The sequence below is a fragment of the Canis aureus genome, chromosome 17 (genome assembly GCF_053574225.1).
Source record: "Canis aureus isolate CA01 chromosome 17, VMU_Caureus_v.1.0, whole genome shotgun sequence".
Lineage (NCBI taxonomy): Eukaryota > Metazoa > Chordata > Mammalia > Carnivora > Canidae > Canis > Canis aureus.
In genome coordinates, this window is record NC_135627.1 from 32,714,540 (window position 1) to 32,729,090 (window position 14,551).

At 34.5% G+C, this 14,551-nt stretch overlaps 1 long non-coding RNA gene across 1 annotated transcript in view; it reads right to left on the bottom strand.

Moving 5' to 3' along the window:
- LOC144287516 (uncharacterized) overlaps positions 1-14,551 on the bottom strand; it is a 25,109-nt gene continuing 10,558 nt past the window's right edge. The window contains exons 2-3 of the long non-coding RNA XR_013355301.1: positions 3,672-3,903; positions 1-1,359 (exon numbers count right to left, since the gene is read on the bottom strand). This is a non-coding gene — a long non-coding RNA (uncharacterized LOC144287516). The remainder of the gene's footprint in view (positions 1,360-3,671; positions 3,904-14,551) is intronic.

The following is a 14,551-nucleotide window of genomic DNA, read 5'->3' on the forward strand; positions in this document are numbered from 1 at the left end:
TTTATTTCCTAGCTCTGCTCAACAGGGCTCAAGATTCCTAAATCCTTTTGAGTTGCAGTTTAGAAAATCTGGCCCCAAACCAATTATCTAGTTACAGCTTTACTGAAGAATTTATATTCTTCCAAGTTGTCTGCCTCTAAAATCAGGTTAGGATCTTGAATTGATCAGCAGCAGCTTTCTGTAAGATGATATAAAAATTACTGCTTTTTTTCAAATTGTATTTTTATTCTGTAGAACTTAATTTGCCTTCAGATTTAGTATTCATTTGCATATAGTAACTTGATTAAAATGTATACTACTTCAACACATAAAATCTATCTTAGTAAAACTTGATAGATAATGTTTTTAGTATTTTTCTGTTCATGCTTAACAATCTTGACTGCCCAATACATGCATGTAGCCCCTGGGTGGATGGAGGTATCTTACAACATGGGCAGCATTCCATATTTTGGACTTTTTTTTTTTTTTTCCTTTTTGGCTCTATCAAGCATCAAACCATCAGTATGTAAATGCTCTTTGTGATAGTTTTTGAGTTATTTCATGTCTGTCCTTTGACAGGAAAAATAATGGTTTTAATGATAGATACTCATCATCCTAATAAGTAAGAAAACATGGGAATGCAATGTTTTCCTTTATTTTTAAAATATATTATTATTAACATTATTTTGACTTTTCTTATCATCAATCGTCTTTGATAACCTGACTTTATTCTTTAGCAATACATCTCCCATTCTCATTGAGAAATCCCTTCTGGGAGGCATTAGTTCAGCTTCTGAGGGACTTTCTCTTTCCTTGTATGGACAATGGCATTGCATAGCCTACATGAGGCCTGTTGTGGACATTGGCTCTTAATGTGAGTAATAATGATAATGAATTGTCCACTTGAATATAATATGCATATTTCTAAAAGTTGCCTTTTCAAATAGATAATGCATAGAAGGCAAAAAGTTCAGCCCCAACAGGACTGCGGGCATGTGTAATCTCTGAATGAAGACATCTTCTCTTTCATTAACAGTCACAGGTGGTCTGAATTCATGCCTTTCGGGCCAGTGACCCTGACTGTACTGGCCACTTTACACACTGTCATTTCATGATTTCTGCCTTTCCCATATGGATTAAAACAACAAAGAAATCGTGTGTTTTTTCTTTTTTAAGTGCTGGGGGGAAGCTGGTGGGGGGCAAACTCAATGACCAGTATAGTGCTTTTCCATAGGCTATGACTCCCTGGGTGAGCAGCATCTTGGTGGTTTCCCATAGAGATGGTGGTTGGCCGGCCAAATCCCTCTCGCTACTTGAATGGTTTACAAAGAGCCCGTGTGTGACATGCTGGTGATCCAGGTCATCTATTTCATATGTCTCCTGTGAGATGGAAAAAAATATGTTAAGCCCTCTAGAGAAGCTTGAAATGACTGATGATATTGTCATGTGGTATCACTTGGGCTTGCATATTAAAAATCATGTTTCTCTCTACTGTCTCTTATTCATCCTAGGAAAGAATTTAAAGTCAAGCAGGGTGGCTTATTAGTTAGAAAGCAGAAATAGGTAAATTACAGATTAGCTCTAATTTTCATTCTGGGATACATAAAATAAAACCATGAAAATGGGGGCTTACCACCCAGGCTCTCCTTAGTAGGACTCATTTTGAGTCATTCATAGAGTTGGAAAATGGATGTCTTATATTTTGGGTCTCTACCATGTTTTCAATATTACAATGCTACTTAATATATTATGCCTCTGTGGCACTCAATTATTATGTTCTATGAGTTAATTTATTATTCAAAAACAGTATCCTTCATTTTTACCTAGTTTATAAGTAAAATGGGTTTATAGGGAAAAGAACAGAGCAACAAATTTGCTTGAAAATTTAAAGTTGGGATGATGTCAAGCTCTGAATGGGTCTGACTGTGCTCTGAGCACTGGGCATTTCTGAGGATTGATGACCAGCAAGGAGGAGTTGATGGTCCTTGGCTGAAACTCGGGCCATTAACTCCAACCAGTCATTAATTGCCTGGAAATGTCCTGGGCTGAGGTCATTATTGCTATTATAAACTGAATTAATGCCCTGTGCCTTAGCCAATAAGATTATTTGAATTATCTTTATTCTTCATTCAATTTATAATTATAAAAATGTACCACAGGCAATCAGACCAGATTATAGATTAATCACATGCAAAATTACATTTTAAATGAATTGTTTTTTTGATTCATATAGCTACCCAAAGCACTACAAGAAGTTGATTTCTCAGTGTTGGCATTTATTGAAGTTGATTTGTTATGCTGAACCCCTGATCCCTTAACCCTACCCTGATTCAAATTCAGGTAAATAAGTAAATTGAATGGGATCTTCAATTCATAATGCATGGATTCAATTTTCCAAAAGCTGTAATATTTGATTTTTTTTTTTTTTTTTTTTTGGCACAGGAATTTAGGATAGACAGGCCTGGGATAGTAGAGAGGGTGGTGTGTCAATAGTGTAAATCCATGAAAAAAGCTATATAAAACCTAAAGCATATACCCAGTCACACTTTAAGTTTGTATAGAACTTGCCATTTTACAGTTTTTCCACATTCATTATTTAATTTTGCTCTTTGAGTAACACTTTTAATTAAGCATGGCAGACATTATCATTCCATTATATACGAGAAGACTGCAGTCTAAAGTTAAGTGTCTAGCAAGCTATCTTCAACCCAAGATTTCTTCAGTGGTAGTCTCAAATGTCATTATTTTAGTCTGGAATGTTCTTTTATATTTTCATAGTGTGACTCAGTACTACAAATAATTATTGTAATAATTTAAAATCGCATTTTCTAAGAGTTATCAAACAGTATAGCATTTTGATGCTTTATGATAAGAGATCACTTCTCTTGCTTATAGATTCTTAGGTTCTGCTTGACCATTTTTTTCTTTTGTAAGCCATGCATATTTGTATTTATCTATAATCTAATTGGATACTTTTTGTGTCTATGTTCTGTTTCTGTATTCTATGTGTTTAAAGTCTCTTACTCAAAGAAACTTGCTATGCCGTAAGTAACTGGAGATGTATTGATATGATACAGTAAGGGAGAATCCACACAAGGAAAACCCTAAAAAGACGTCTTTGTTAACAGAACGCATAGGTTTGTATTGGTTATGGACTGGCCTCAGAAGTTCTTAAGTTATGATTTCAGAAGCAGAGTGAGCCTTTGGAATGATTTCTTAAGGTGGGGCATCATTGCAAAGTAGATGACATTCTGAGCTAAGCAGTATTATGCAAGTCATGACATTGTGTGATTATAGGCATATAGCTGATAAGTGATTGTTCTCAGTCTTGCATATCTGATGGAGGTGACTGTTCCTATTCTTGCTCTCTTCTGAACCCATTTCCTTTGGCCTGCCTTTAGCCAGGATAGAGAGGCAGGCAGAGAAGACTTTTCTTCTTAATTGAAATTTTAGTTAGCATACAGTGCAATATTGGTTTCTGGAGCACAATACAGTAATTCACCACTTACATAGGACACCCAGTGCTCATTATAAGTGCCCTCTTTAATACCCATCACTGATCAAACCTATCCCCCACCCATCTCCCTCCAGAAAAGACTCTCATTCCAGATCTGCATTGCTCTCATAATCTCTGGGTGGTATGTTATCTGAGAAACAACAAACAACTGTTTGAACAACATTTTGTCGCTTACCTCCTTTTATCAAGTGAGGAGGAGTTGCTACATCATGTGATGTGAAGTGGCTATGCAGAAGCATTTAAGACCCTGGAGAGCCCGTATTTGGCCATTAACAGAAAATGATGATTATAATCCATAGCAAGAAAACACATTACAGAATCCATCTGAGGCTACTTTGAAGAGCCAGGTGAATATCTTCTTAGATATGGACTACTCTATTTGGCCAGTAGTGTTTATCCAAGTGCAGCTGCAGTATAACAGTGACACAGTTACCACACTGACAAGTAATAGAAAATCTAAAGCTATTACTTTGATCTTTACTATTTAGATTAAAAAGTGTAGATTTATCTAATGAGCTTCAATAGCTATCGAAGTATAATTTATAATATCAGCTAAGATTCAATTTCTTACCACCCTTTCCAATCGTATATACACTTCTGTAGGAACTATTTCTTGGATGGTGTACATACAAAGGTAATTAGTGATTCTCGTCGGCGATCCTCTAGAGTAGATCATGTGACTTCATTTTCCTAAATTCCTAGGCACATACTTTCCAGAGACTTACTTCCCAAGGGATTGGTTGTTTGTGGTAACAAGCAAAGGATTGGTCTTACATGATAAAATAGTATCCTAGAGGGCACAGCCTATATAGTAATGTAGGAATCATTTAATATGACAGATATTTGAGGGGAAAGGCAGATTCCCTGGAGTTGAATAACTCCTATAAAACATTGAAGAGTCATTAAGGAGAAAAAGTGAACTAAGCAGAAAAAAAAATGACCTCAATATTTATTCTTAACTCATTGTATTTCTGCACTGTGTTCTTTCAGGGTCAAAGTCCATTTTTCCCCCTCATGACTGGAAGCTGGGGTGAATAGTGTAGGGATATGTTAGGTATCAGAAGGGGCCAATGGAAGGAAAATGAATTTTGACTAGCATAAAGTTATGACTATAAAAATTTTATCCAGAGAATTCAGCAAGTCTGGAAAGTGAGATATAATCATTCTATTAATAGCCCTAGCATCTTGAACTCATCTTAAAGCAGTTAGGAGTAATTCAAGGGATAGTGAAATATATATTACATCCAATTTCTATTGGTATTTATGGTATAGGATAGGACTTAATATTTCCTTTTCAAAAAGTATTATATAAGCTTTGGTGAAGGGTTGATAAGGTCAGTCTAATTTTTGGTGGGTTTAGTCCCCCAAATCCTAGCAATAGGGAATCTGGTACCTCACAGAGATCTTCAATTTATGTCTTCTTTAAGCATATGCTTCCCTGTAAGACAGTGTTCAAATTGTCTATAACTTGGAATTTCAAGGAAAAGGCCATATAAGGAACATTAAATTGGAGTTTCCATTACATAATAAATCTCTTGGCTCAGCAAAAATATTCTTCAAAAATGGAGACACAATGAAGACATTTAGCTTATAGTTGACTTATTTTAAAAGAAGAAAGAAGAGGAAAATGATTCTGAAAGAAAACTCAGATTTAGGAAAAACTGTAAGACAACAGAAAGAGGAGAAAATGAGAGAATCTAAATGATTACTGGGTTAATAAAACAGTAAGAGAGCTTCATGGCATCCAGAATGGATGTAGCCTTCCCTTCAGCAGGGCGTAGAATTCCAGAACTGCCAAGTTTCAGGATTTCTGCTGCATTTCACTGCTGGGCTGCATGACTTCTGAACTACGGAAGAGCTCTCCTCACTTCATTTTGACTGTCAGCATTTTGGGGTGGTTTTGGGAGTTCTCTTTGCTCTCTAATCCTGTCCTGTGCTTTCTGTGCCTTGGGTGATCTTTTTCATCCTTGTTAACCATTCTTGGCCTTTGGAGGGTGGCTCTGGCTGGCCTACACTCTGTGAAAACAGGAATTACCCCTGAGAGATTTCATATAGCTTTCCTGCCCCTTTCCCACTCTTTCTTAACTGAAAACTTGAAGTAATTTCTCTCAACTCTATTTCCTGCCATAATTTTAGGGTATCACCCCCAATAAAGATGTAGGGGAAAGAGTTGGAGAGTGGTGTAGTCTTCCTTTGTGTCTTGGGATCCTCAAGTTATTAATCCAACAGAGAAGTTCACCCATAACCCAAAAAGATTTATTAAAAGGTAGGCTAGTCCTCATTGTCTTTATCAGTGGCAGATTGTTCCCTGTTATTTCAGAGATGACAGCAGCTGCCAATTGTTTTTCTCTTTTGTGAGCTTGTCACTTTCTGGAGTTTGGTTAATTTTTTTTTTGTATTCAGTTTTTTAATGGATTTCAAAAATAACTATACTTATAAGGCACCCAGATTGTTTTGGTTCCTAATTACTTATTTTTGACCCTAATTTACTGATGGCAAAATAAGCTTTGCTATTGTACTTAACAAGACAGGCCTTCTCGGAATGTGATGGTAGTAGTAAATGAAACAGTGATTGTGTTGTTGGAAGTGATTCTGGAGAAAAAAGACCAAGATTTCACACTAGTTTTATAAAGATGTTTAATTTGAGAGTATTGTCTATCATGTGATAATAGGTAAATTGATCATGTACAACTGCTATTGCATGTGGAGGTACAATTGTTATCAAGGGTAAAATTCTATCAATAATGGGTTTCTATGACATAAGAAAATGATTTGGTTCCAGGTTTTTAAAGCTGTAAATTGAGCACTAGACGTGCTTATTGATATTTTTGGAATTTTTAATGATCTTATTGCATGCATACAATGAAGGAAAGCAACACATGTTTCAATGGCAGAAAAGAAAAGTTAGAAGACTGGAAGACAGTTTCTATAGATTATTTTAACATGTTTTGTGATTAAACAACACTTATCAAGGAAGTGATCTTGATACTGTACATCTATAAGAATTTATATCAAACACCTCATGAATTTGATGGAATGTTTTGACTTTTATTTTTCATCATAAGATCCTGCATAGGAAATTCATTTCTTTAATAAAATTATATTTATTAAAATTTAATTTTATAGGACAAGTTGTCAGAACTGGTTACTGAAGGATTAAGTACGAATTTTGAACATAGTCTCACCTGCTCAATTTTAAGCAAGAAAAGTTAAGAAATAATACCTTGAACTTGTTGAAAAAGTCTTAAAAATCTCTTCTGTTCTTATCAACATACTTGTGACTCTCGTTTCTCTACTGTGTTTTCATACTAATATAAGAAGAAACAACTTTAGACATACTAACTCTTGCAAGTAGAATTGCTGCCAATCCAACCTAGATTAGATAAATTAGCAATCAAGAATCAAGCTCGGGATCCCTGGGTGGCGCAGCGGTTTGGCGCCTGCCTTTGGCTCAGGGCACGATCCTGGAGACCTGGGATCGAGCCCCAGGTCGGGCTCCCGGTGCATGGAGCCTGCTTCTCCCTCTGCCTGTGTCTCTGCCTCTCTCTCTCTCTGTGACTATCATAAATAAATAAAAATTAAAAAAAAAAAAAAAGAATCAAGCTCAATTGTCACATTAAAAACTTTAAATATTGATTGAAAAGGGTTGCACACGTTGAAAGTGTGCAATAAGTGCTTAAGATGGAGAACCAATTTCAATCATAATTTTTTTACCAGACTTATGATGGCAGGATGACATAAAGGAATTTAATAACATTCCTAAATATTTGTTTCCTGTATGTACAACTTCATTGAACAACTTGTATTATTTTTACAATTTTTTCTGTTATAGTTATATTTATTAAAATACAATTTTATATCTACATAAACTAATTATAAAAAATCTGGGCTTGAATTTTGTATGTTTTCTTGTCCATTTTATTTTCATTATTGTAATTTACCAAAGTATTGTTTTTTCAGGATTGAAAATTAAAAGCAAAACTGATTCTTTATCACAGATAGTTTGGAAACACAATTCTAAAGCACAATTATAGAATTTTAAAATTTAATATCATACACCATTTTAGCTTCTATTCAACTTGTTCAATTGCTCCCTTGCTAGTAATAAATTTTAATGTCTTGCTGTTTGCAAGCTTTGTTTTTAATAATAGCAATTCAGTAAATGTTTCAAAAGCTGAAGTATTCTGACACTTCACTCACTGAATACTTGGACTCAGATTTTTATATAGTTTGAACAAATCCTGGCATTTCGAGGACTCATTTGCAATACGTTCAATACCATTTTAAGATAATCAATTAAAAAAATAGTTTTCCAGATTCTCAAATACACTAAAATTCAATTGACAGTTGTTCAAAAAAGAAAGTATATAGTGCCATTGTGAAATGTTTATTTGATATTCAAGATCAGCTTGGTAACAAAAATTGCATAGTTTAATTATTTTTGAATCTATAAAAATAGAAATTTAGGTAACTGTGACTTTTACTTGGCAGAATATAAAAAGTAATATAATTTCGATTTATGTGTATACCATGACCAATTGCAAAGTTTTGCTTCATTTTCTTCATTTAATAAAAATATTTTTATAATAATGCTGTCCTCCATAAAATTTGTGTCTGAAATATCATCAAAACATACATAGTTTTATCTTTAATGTTGAACTTTGTAACAAATTTACAACAGCCTTAAGACCCAAGTTGGGTGTTCAATTGAAAGAATGAACTTTAAAACCAGCCTTACTTGGATTTTATAAACTGGTTGAGAAAATAACATCTAAAAAATTAAGCTGATTATCTATTTGAGGACTTTGATGATACAAAATAAAGCTGGCTTTTATTTAACTAATTTAAAAGTTTTATTTCAGTTAACAGAACTAACATACTATTTATTTATATATGCATGCTATTTATATATGCATAAGAAAATTTATAACTAAACGTAAGTTAATTTAGAAGTACAGTCACTTCATCTAGTTGAAAAGTTATGCTTCACAAAGATATATGCAAATATCCCTGTGGGTATATATGTTAAGTCATTTTCTTTAGGTAGATGCATTAAATGGTCAATATAACTACTAGCTTTTGAGGTAGATAATGATAGTGTTTTAGCAGACTTGTGGCTTCAGGTTTTCGCAATTTTTGCTATTAGGATTGCCCCCATGTTGGATGGTAAATATAGGCAAATTATTTACCATCAGTTGTCCCAAGAAATGGAAATTCACTAGTTAATTTTCCATTAAATATGTACTTTTAAAAAAAGGATTTTATTTATTCATGAGAGAGAAAGAGAGAGAAAGAGTGAGAGAGGCAGAGACACAGGCAGAGGGAGAAGCAGGCTCCGATGGGGGCCTCAATCCCAGGCCTCAATCCTGGGCCTCCAGGATCACGCCCTGGGAGGAAGGCAGATGCTAAACCACTGAGCCACCCCGGCATCCCAAACATGTACATTTTATTTCATTGCTGTTGAAAGTGTTTATTGTTAAAGATTAGTACCAAGCAATAAAATGAATAAATTATTAGATATATATTATGTGATAAGTGAGAAAATCACTTTCATGAGAGCATCAGATTACTCTCTAAATTCTAAAGAAGGATTACTCAGTCTCTGTTTAAAGCATACATTTTTCTCATCATCTAACCTAAAGCTCCTCATGCTTCTCAAAGACCCCTCAAAGTTGGAGGCCTGGTGGTTTGCTGCATCTCTCAGAAATATGGTACGACTGGCTGGGACAAACTTGTTTGGCAAGATACCAGAAGGAGTTAGCAAGTTAGGCACTATTACCAAGCTCTCTTGACATGAAGAGGTTAGTTGTGTTTGGAAAGGGTTCTGGCAATGTGTGAATAACTTGAATTGGATCAACATTTTGCCATGTGAGAACACAGAGCCAGGAAATGGGCCCTTACTAGACACCGATATGCCAGAACCTTGATCTTGAAGCTCTTAGCCTCTAGACCTGTGAGAACTAAATATTTGTTGTTTAAGCCACCCAGTCTATGGTATTTTGTTATAGCAGCAGGAATGTACTAAAACACACTCCTCTTGATAATAATTATAGGCTCTAGACAAAAATCAAAAACAACTTTTACAAATACTACTTGATGCCACTGGAAAGCAAACAAAAGCAGACAGAAGTTGGAGATTATATGACTTTTGAAGAATGGCAAAACAAGTGGAACAAAATCCCTAACTAAAACAGAATTAATTTGAGAAGGAGTATGACCCTAAATACAAAAGATAAAACTATAGATTTTCTAGAAAGAAACTGGAAGAATATACTCACAATCTTGGGTTAGAGAATATTTCTTAGATTGGTCTCTAAGAGGGAAAAACTATAAAATGTAGTTTATCAAAATTTAAAATTTCTGTTCATCAAGATACTGGTAAGGAAACTCAAAGACAAGGCATCAGTTGGGAGAAAACATTTGCAATACATAAAACCCTTATCTCCAGAATATATAAATAACTTTTATAAATTCAAATAAGATAACTTTACACAGGTATACTTTATTTTGGATCTTATTTTTAAGAGGATTAAATTCACTATTCAGATAACTTGAAGTTTAATTTTTCTTCTTTCTCACTGTGGCCTACAAGGTCACTTGGGTGTACACAATGATGTTTGAATCATTAAATTTCTACCTCAGCCAACAAATGAATCTGTTACAAAGATCTTACCTTGAGAAGCCCCTGTAGAGTGACTGTACTGAATTGTGAATAGTCTCTGCAAATGAGTTCCATCTCCTAAGGGGCAATAGCTTTTATCATGGATGGCTAGAGCGAGAGTTTCTAAAATTTATCTGTGGATCTAGTTTGTATCAAATGGCATAATAATAGCCTTTACCAGGTAGAATTGGCAGTGGAGTGCTTTTCTGGTCCTTTATGAACACTGAAACATTTACTGACCATATTAGTCGTATTAAATAATTGGAGATAGAGACATCGACATATCAGGGAAGCCTACCTGACTCTAAATGTTTCAGTCAGTTTCTGGTCACTGCTGATATAAAGAATTCATGAAGTTTGAATAAGAGAGTTGAAAATTGGTCTGAAGACCCTGGACACAGCCTGGATATCCATGTACAACTGGGAGGAGAGAATGTGACAGGATATAGGTTGTGTTGACTGTCAGGCAAAGACTTGTTGAAATGGCATTAAAAAATTATAGAAAGGGGAAAATATATTCAAAGGATATTAAGACTGGTTTTCCTTCCCTATATTCAAGTTTCAAGATAAAAAAAATAAATAAAACTGCAAAGGAAGTTAAGCACTTTGGATAGGAAAAGGGTAATAATTTAGATACATTGAAAAATGACTCTATGAATCATTGATCATAAACACATTTGAGAAACTTCCTCTTGGCTAAAACTGGTTTTTTTTCCCCAGTGTTAAATACTCCAAATTTTATAAAATTTGAGCCAACTTTTTTTTTTTTTTTTTTTTGAGCCAACTTTTTTTAATGTCCCTGGTATTAAAAGTAATTCTGGTATTTTCTAGTGTTGTCAGATAAAACATAGGATGCTCAGTTAAATTTTAATTTCAAATATACAACAAATGATTTTTAAAATTTGTCCCATGTTGACACATTTTCATATAAAGTAAAGGGATTTTCATTTTAGAGATAAGCAGACAGGAAAATAATTGTTTGTCTGCCATGGAAGTACTGATTTTAGCTGCCAAATGTCAGCCTTAATTCTTGTTTCAAGCAAACACATTCTCACCATGCAGTCTTTTCTCTATGTCCTATGCAATATTTGGAATATACTTACACAAAAATTATTTGTGGTACATCTGGAATTTGCATTTAACTAATATCCTGTTGCTAAATCTTGCAATGTTATTTACAGTATCAAATCTGTCTAGTATGATTTCTATGAATTTGATCTTTGGTTTAAGGTACTATCTATACTTTTAATTTATGAAGCTGTTTAAATGCTTTAATAAATAAAAATAATATGAGAATCAATATGACCTGATTTCTGAGAACTATTTAAATCACTAAAATTTAATTTATAACTGGATTTGCAACCTTCTTTTTCTACTAAGAATCTGCCTTTCTCCCCTATCCACCGTGTGTGTATATTTATACACTCACAGATATGATCATCTTTGGTGCCTTTTCCCACTAAAATCTTCAAGAATTTTATATATGAACATGTACTATTCATTTGAAAATAATGAAGGATTGAATTAATAATTTCTAAGCAGTTTCACCCCATTTGATCTCTTTATTCAGTACTTTAACTGAAGTCTCTAATAGCTTAAAATATTTTAATTTTTTGCATTATCTTTGATGTGTTTTTGTTAATCTCTTTGCTATAACCACATTACTTCTCCTTGCTTAATCATAGATAGGGATTTTAAGTAACCAGCCTCAAATCAACCTCAGTAGGAATAAAGAGAAACCCCATTGTTTCTTGGTTTGAGAGGCTGAAGACAAAGACATTTTGTCTGTTAGGAACTGAGGTAGGAGATTTAAAATATGAAGCAAAAGTTCCAGAGCTATTAAACAAAGAGTCTTCTGAAAAGAAGGCAAGAATGTATTTGCTTGGAACCAGAATGAATGTTACTCTCTTGGCAGTTGGAATTTGTACTTAAATGGCAGACACACAATTACTTATTTTCTTGTCTGTTCTGCTCATCTCTAAAATGAAAACTCCCTTATTTTACATGATTATCTGTCAGCACTTCTTATTAGTCCAACTTTATCTTGATTTTCATTTTATGCTATAGTATTTGGCTGTGCTCCTAGAAATTTGTTTTGGACAAATGAAGTATTTTAACAATAACAAGGAACTTTTAAAATCAAGCATCTTTTATTCTTATTTAAGCCCCCAAATTATTAGTTTGTATTAAGTATTTTTGCCTCCACTCAATTATCTCCATCTTTGGAAACCTAAAGTGAGAAGCCTCTGGGATTGGAAAAGAGAACAATAATATTTCTGGAGTGACTCCTCATTTGTAGGAGGGATCTTGCATCTGTGGCTGAATTCCTAGCCATTGGCCCTCTGACATTCTTCAAAGGAGGCTAAGAGCAATAGGACAAGAGACCAATAACCGATCACTGACCCAAATTGGACTGCTCTGAGTGAACATGCATAGAGATCCCTGAAGAACTCTGATTTAATGAGGGATGAGACACATCCACCTCCCCAGTTCTTGGGTAAAGTGTTAGGAAATATTCAACTCTCATTCCTATGAGTCCCCTATACTCTATGGAGGAGCAAATGGAGTTAGATGAGGAATTGCTGAAATCCACATGCAAATTAAGGAACCTCAATTTTGCTTTCCCTCTTTTGTTTGGAGCAGATAAAACCAGAATTTAGCTGTTATTCTTTCAATTGGTGTTATCTTCTAACATTAGATATATAAATAATTCAAATGTAAATGTACTTTTGGATGACTTATATCACAGAGAGCAGATAATTTAGTAATTTTCAATAGCATCTTTAATATTACGATTATATTCAGTTTAGCTATATTCATAGCTATTGAAAATAAACTTAGAATTCACTCAGCAGTAAGAAAGTTCAGAATTAAATGGTTATGTATTTTTTATCATGATATTTAATTGTATATTAAATATGCATCACCTTTCACAGAAACAAAGGGAACTCTAGGGAATAAACACACCAGTCTGTTTAAGTTCTCTTAAAATGAACAAAATTTGAAATTTGCCTTGCATCTCATAGAATTAGATTGCCTTGGTTTTTGGAGGATTGGCTAGTTTTTTGGGGACTCAAGGTTAGTCTTTTCTTGCATAAAAGTAATCATATGGGGGATCCCTGGATGGCTCAGTGGTTTAACCCCTGCCTTTGGCCCAGGGCGCGATCCTGGGGTACTGGGATCGAGTCCAAATCGGGCTCCCAGCATGGAGCCTGCTTCTCCCTCCTCCTGTGTCTCTGCCTGCCTCTCTCTCTCTCTCTCTCTCTCTCATAAATAAATAAATAAATCTTTAAAAAAAATAAAAGTAATCATCTAGTAAGGTGCAGAAGACATTAGCATACTCTAATTGAAAACAGAAGAATATCTACTGACTATGAACTATTGAATAAATGAATAAGTAACATAAAATTCCTGAAGCCATGCACTTTTCTTTAGGTTACTTTTCTGTGAGGCCTGAAAACACAATGACCCAACAAGTGGTGTGCAGAAGAACAGTATATTTGATAATGAATTTATCCTTTGGTTCCAGAAGGGCACTTGGTAGAGGAAAGGTGACTGTGGATGGGATATTGTGTTTCAGTGGTACTCAATTCATTGGTCCCACCGATAACCTCTACAGATTTGGAGAGAAACAGATTTCCAAATAGAGGGTTAAATGGGTGTATTCGGGTTCTCTAGAGAAACGGTAAGAGTAATATATATATATATATTATATATATATATAATATATACATATATATGATTCATATGTGATTCATACTATATGTGTGTGTGCGCATATATATATATATATATATATATATATATATATATATTCTAAGGTATTGACTCACATGATTACGGAGGCTGAGAAGTCCCACTATCTGCCTTCTGCGAACAGGAGACCCAAGAAGTTTGCCCATGTGTAGTTTGAAGACCTGGGAACTGCTGGTATAGGCTCTAGTTTGAGTCTAAAGGCCTGAGAACCTGGAGCAACAAGGGTTGGAGACCTATGTCCCAGCTCAAATGATCAGGCAGAGAGAATCAAATCCATCTGTCCTTTGCCTTTTTGTTCTATTCAAGCCTTCCAGAGATTGAGTGATGCCCATCTATGTTAGCAAGGGGCCATCTGCTTTGCTCAGTGTACTGACTCAAATGGTGATCTCTTCCAGAGACACCCTCACAAGTGTGAGGGGAATGCTGTTTAACTGGCTATCTGGGCATCTAGTGGTACAGCGAAATGGACACACAAAATTAACCATCACAGAGGGTAATTTTATTTCTAGTCAGGCAGGATTCTGAATACATTCATATACATTTTCAGTTACAATTAAGCAATTGTGTTAATTGTTTAAAGTAATTAACTATAAGCAATTAAAGTCATTACCTCACTTAGGAGAGGTAAGTGTTAAGGA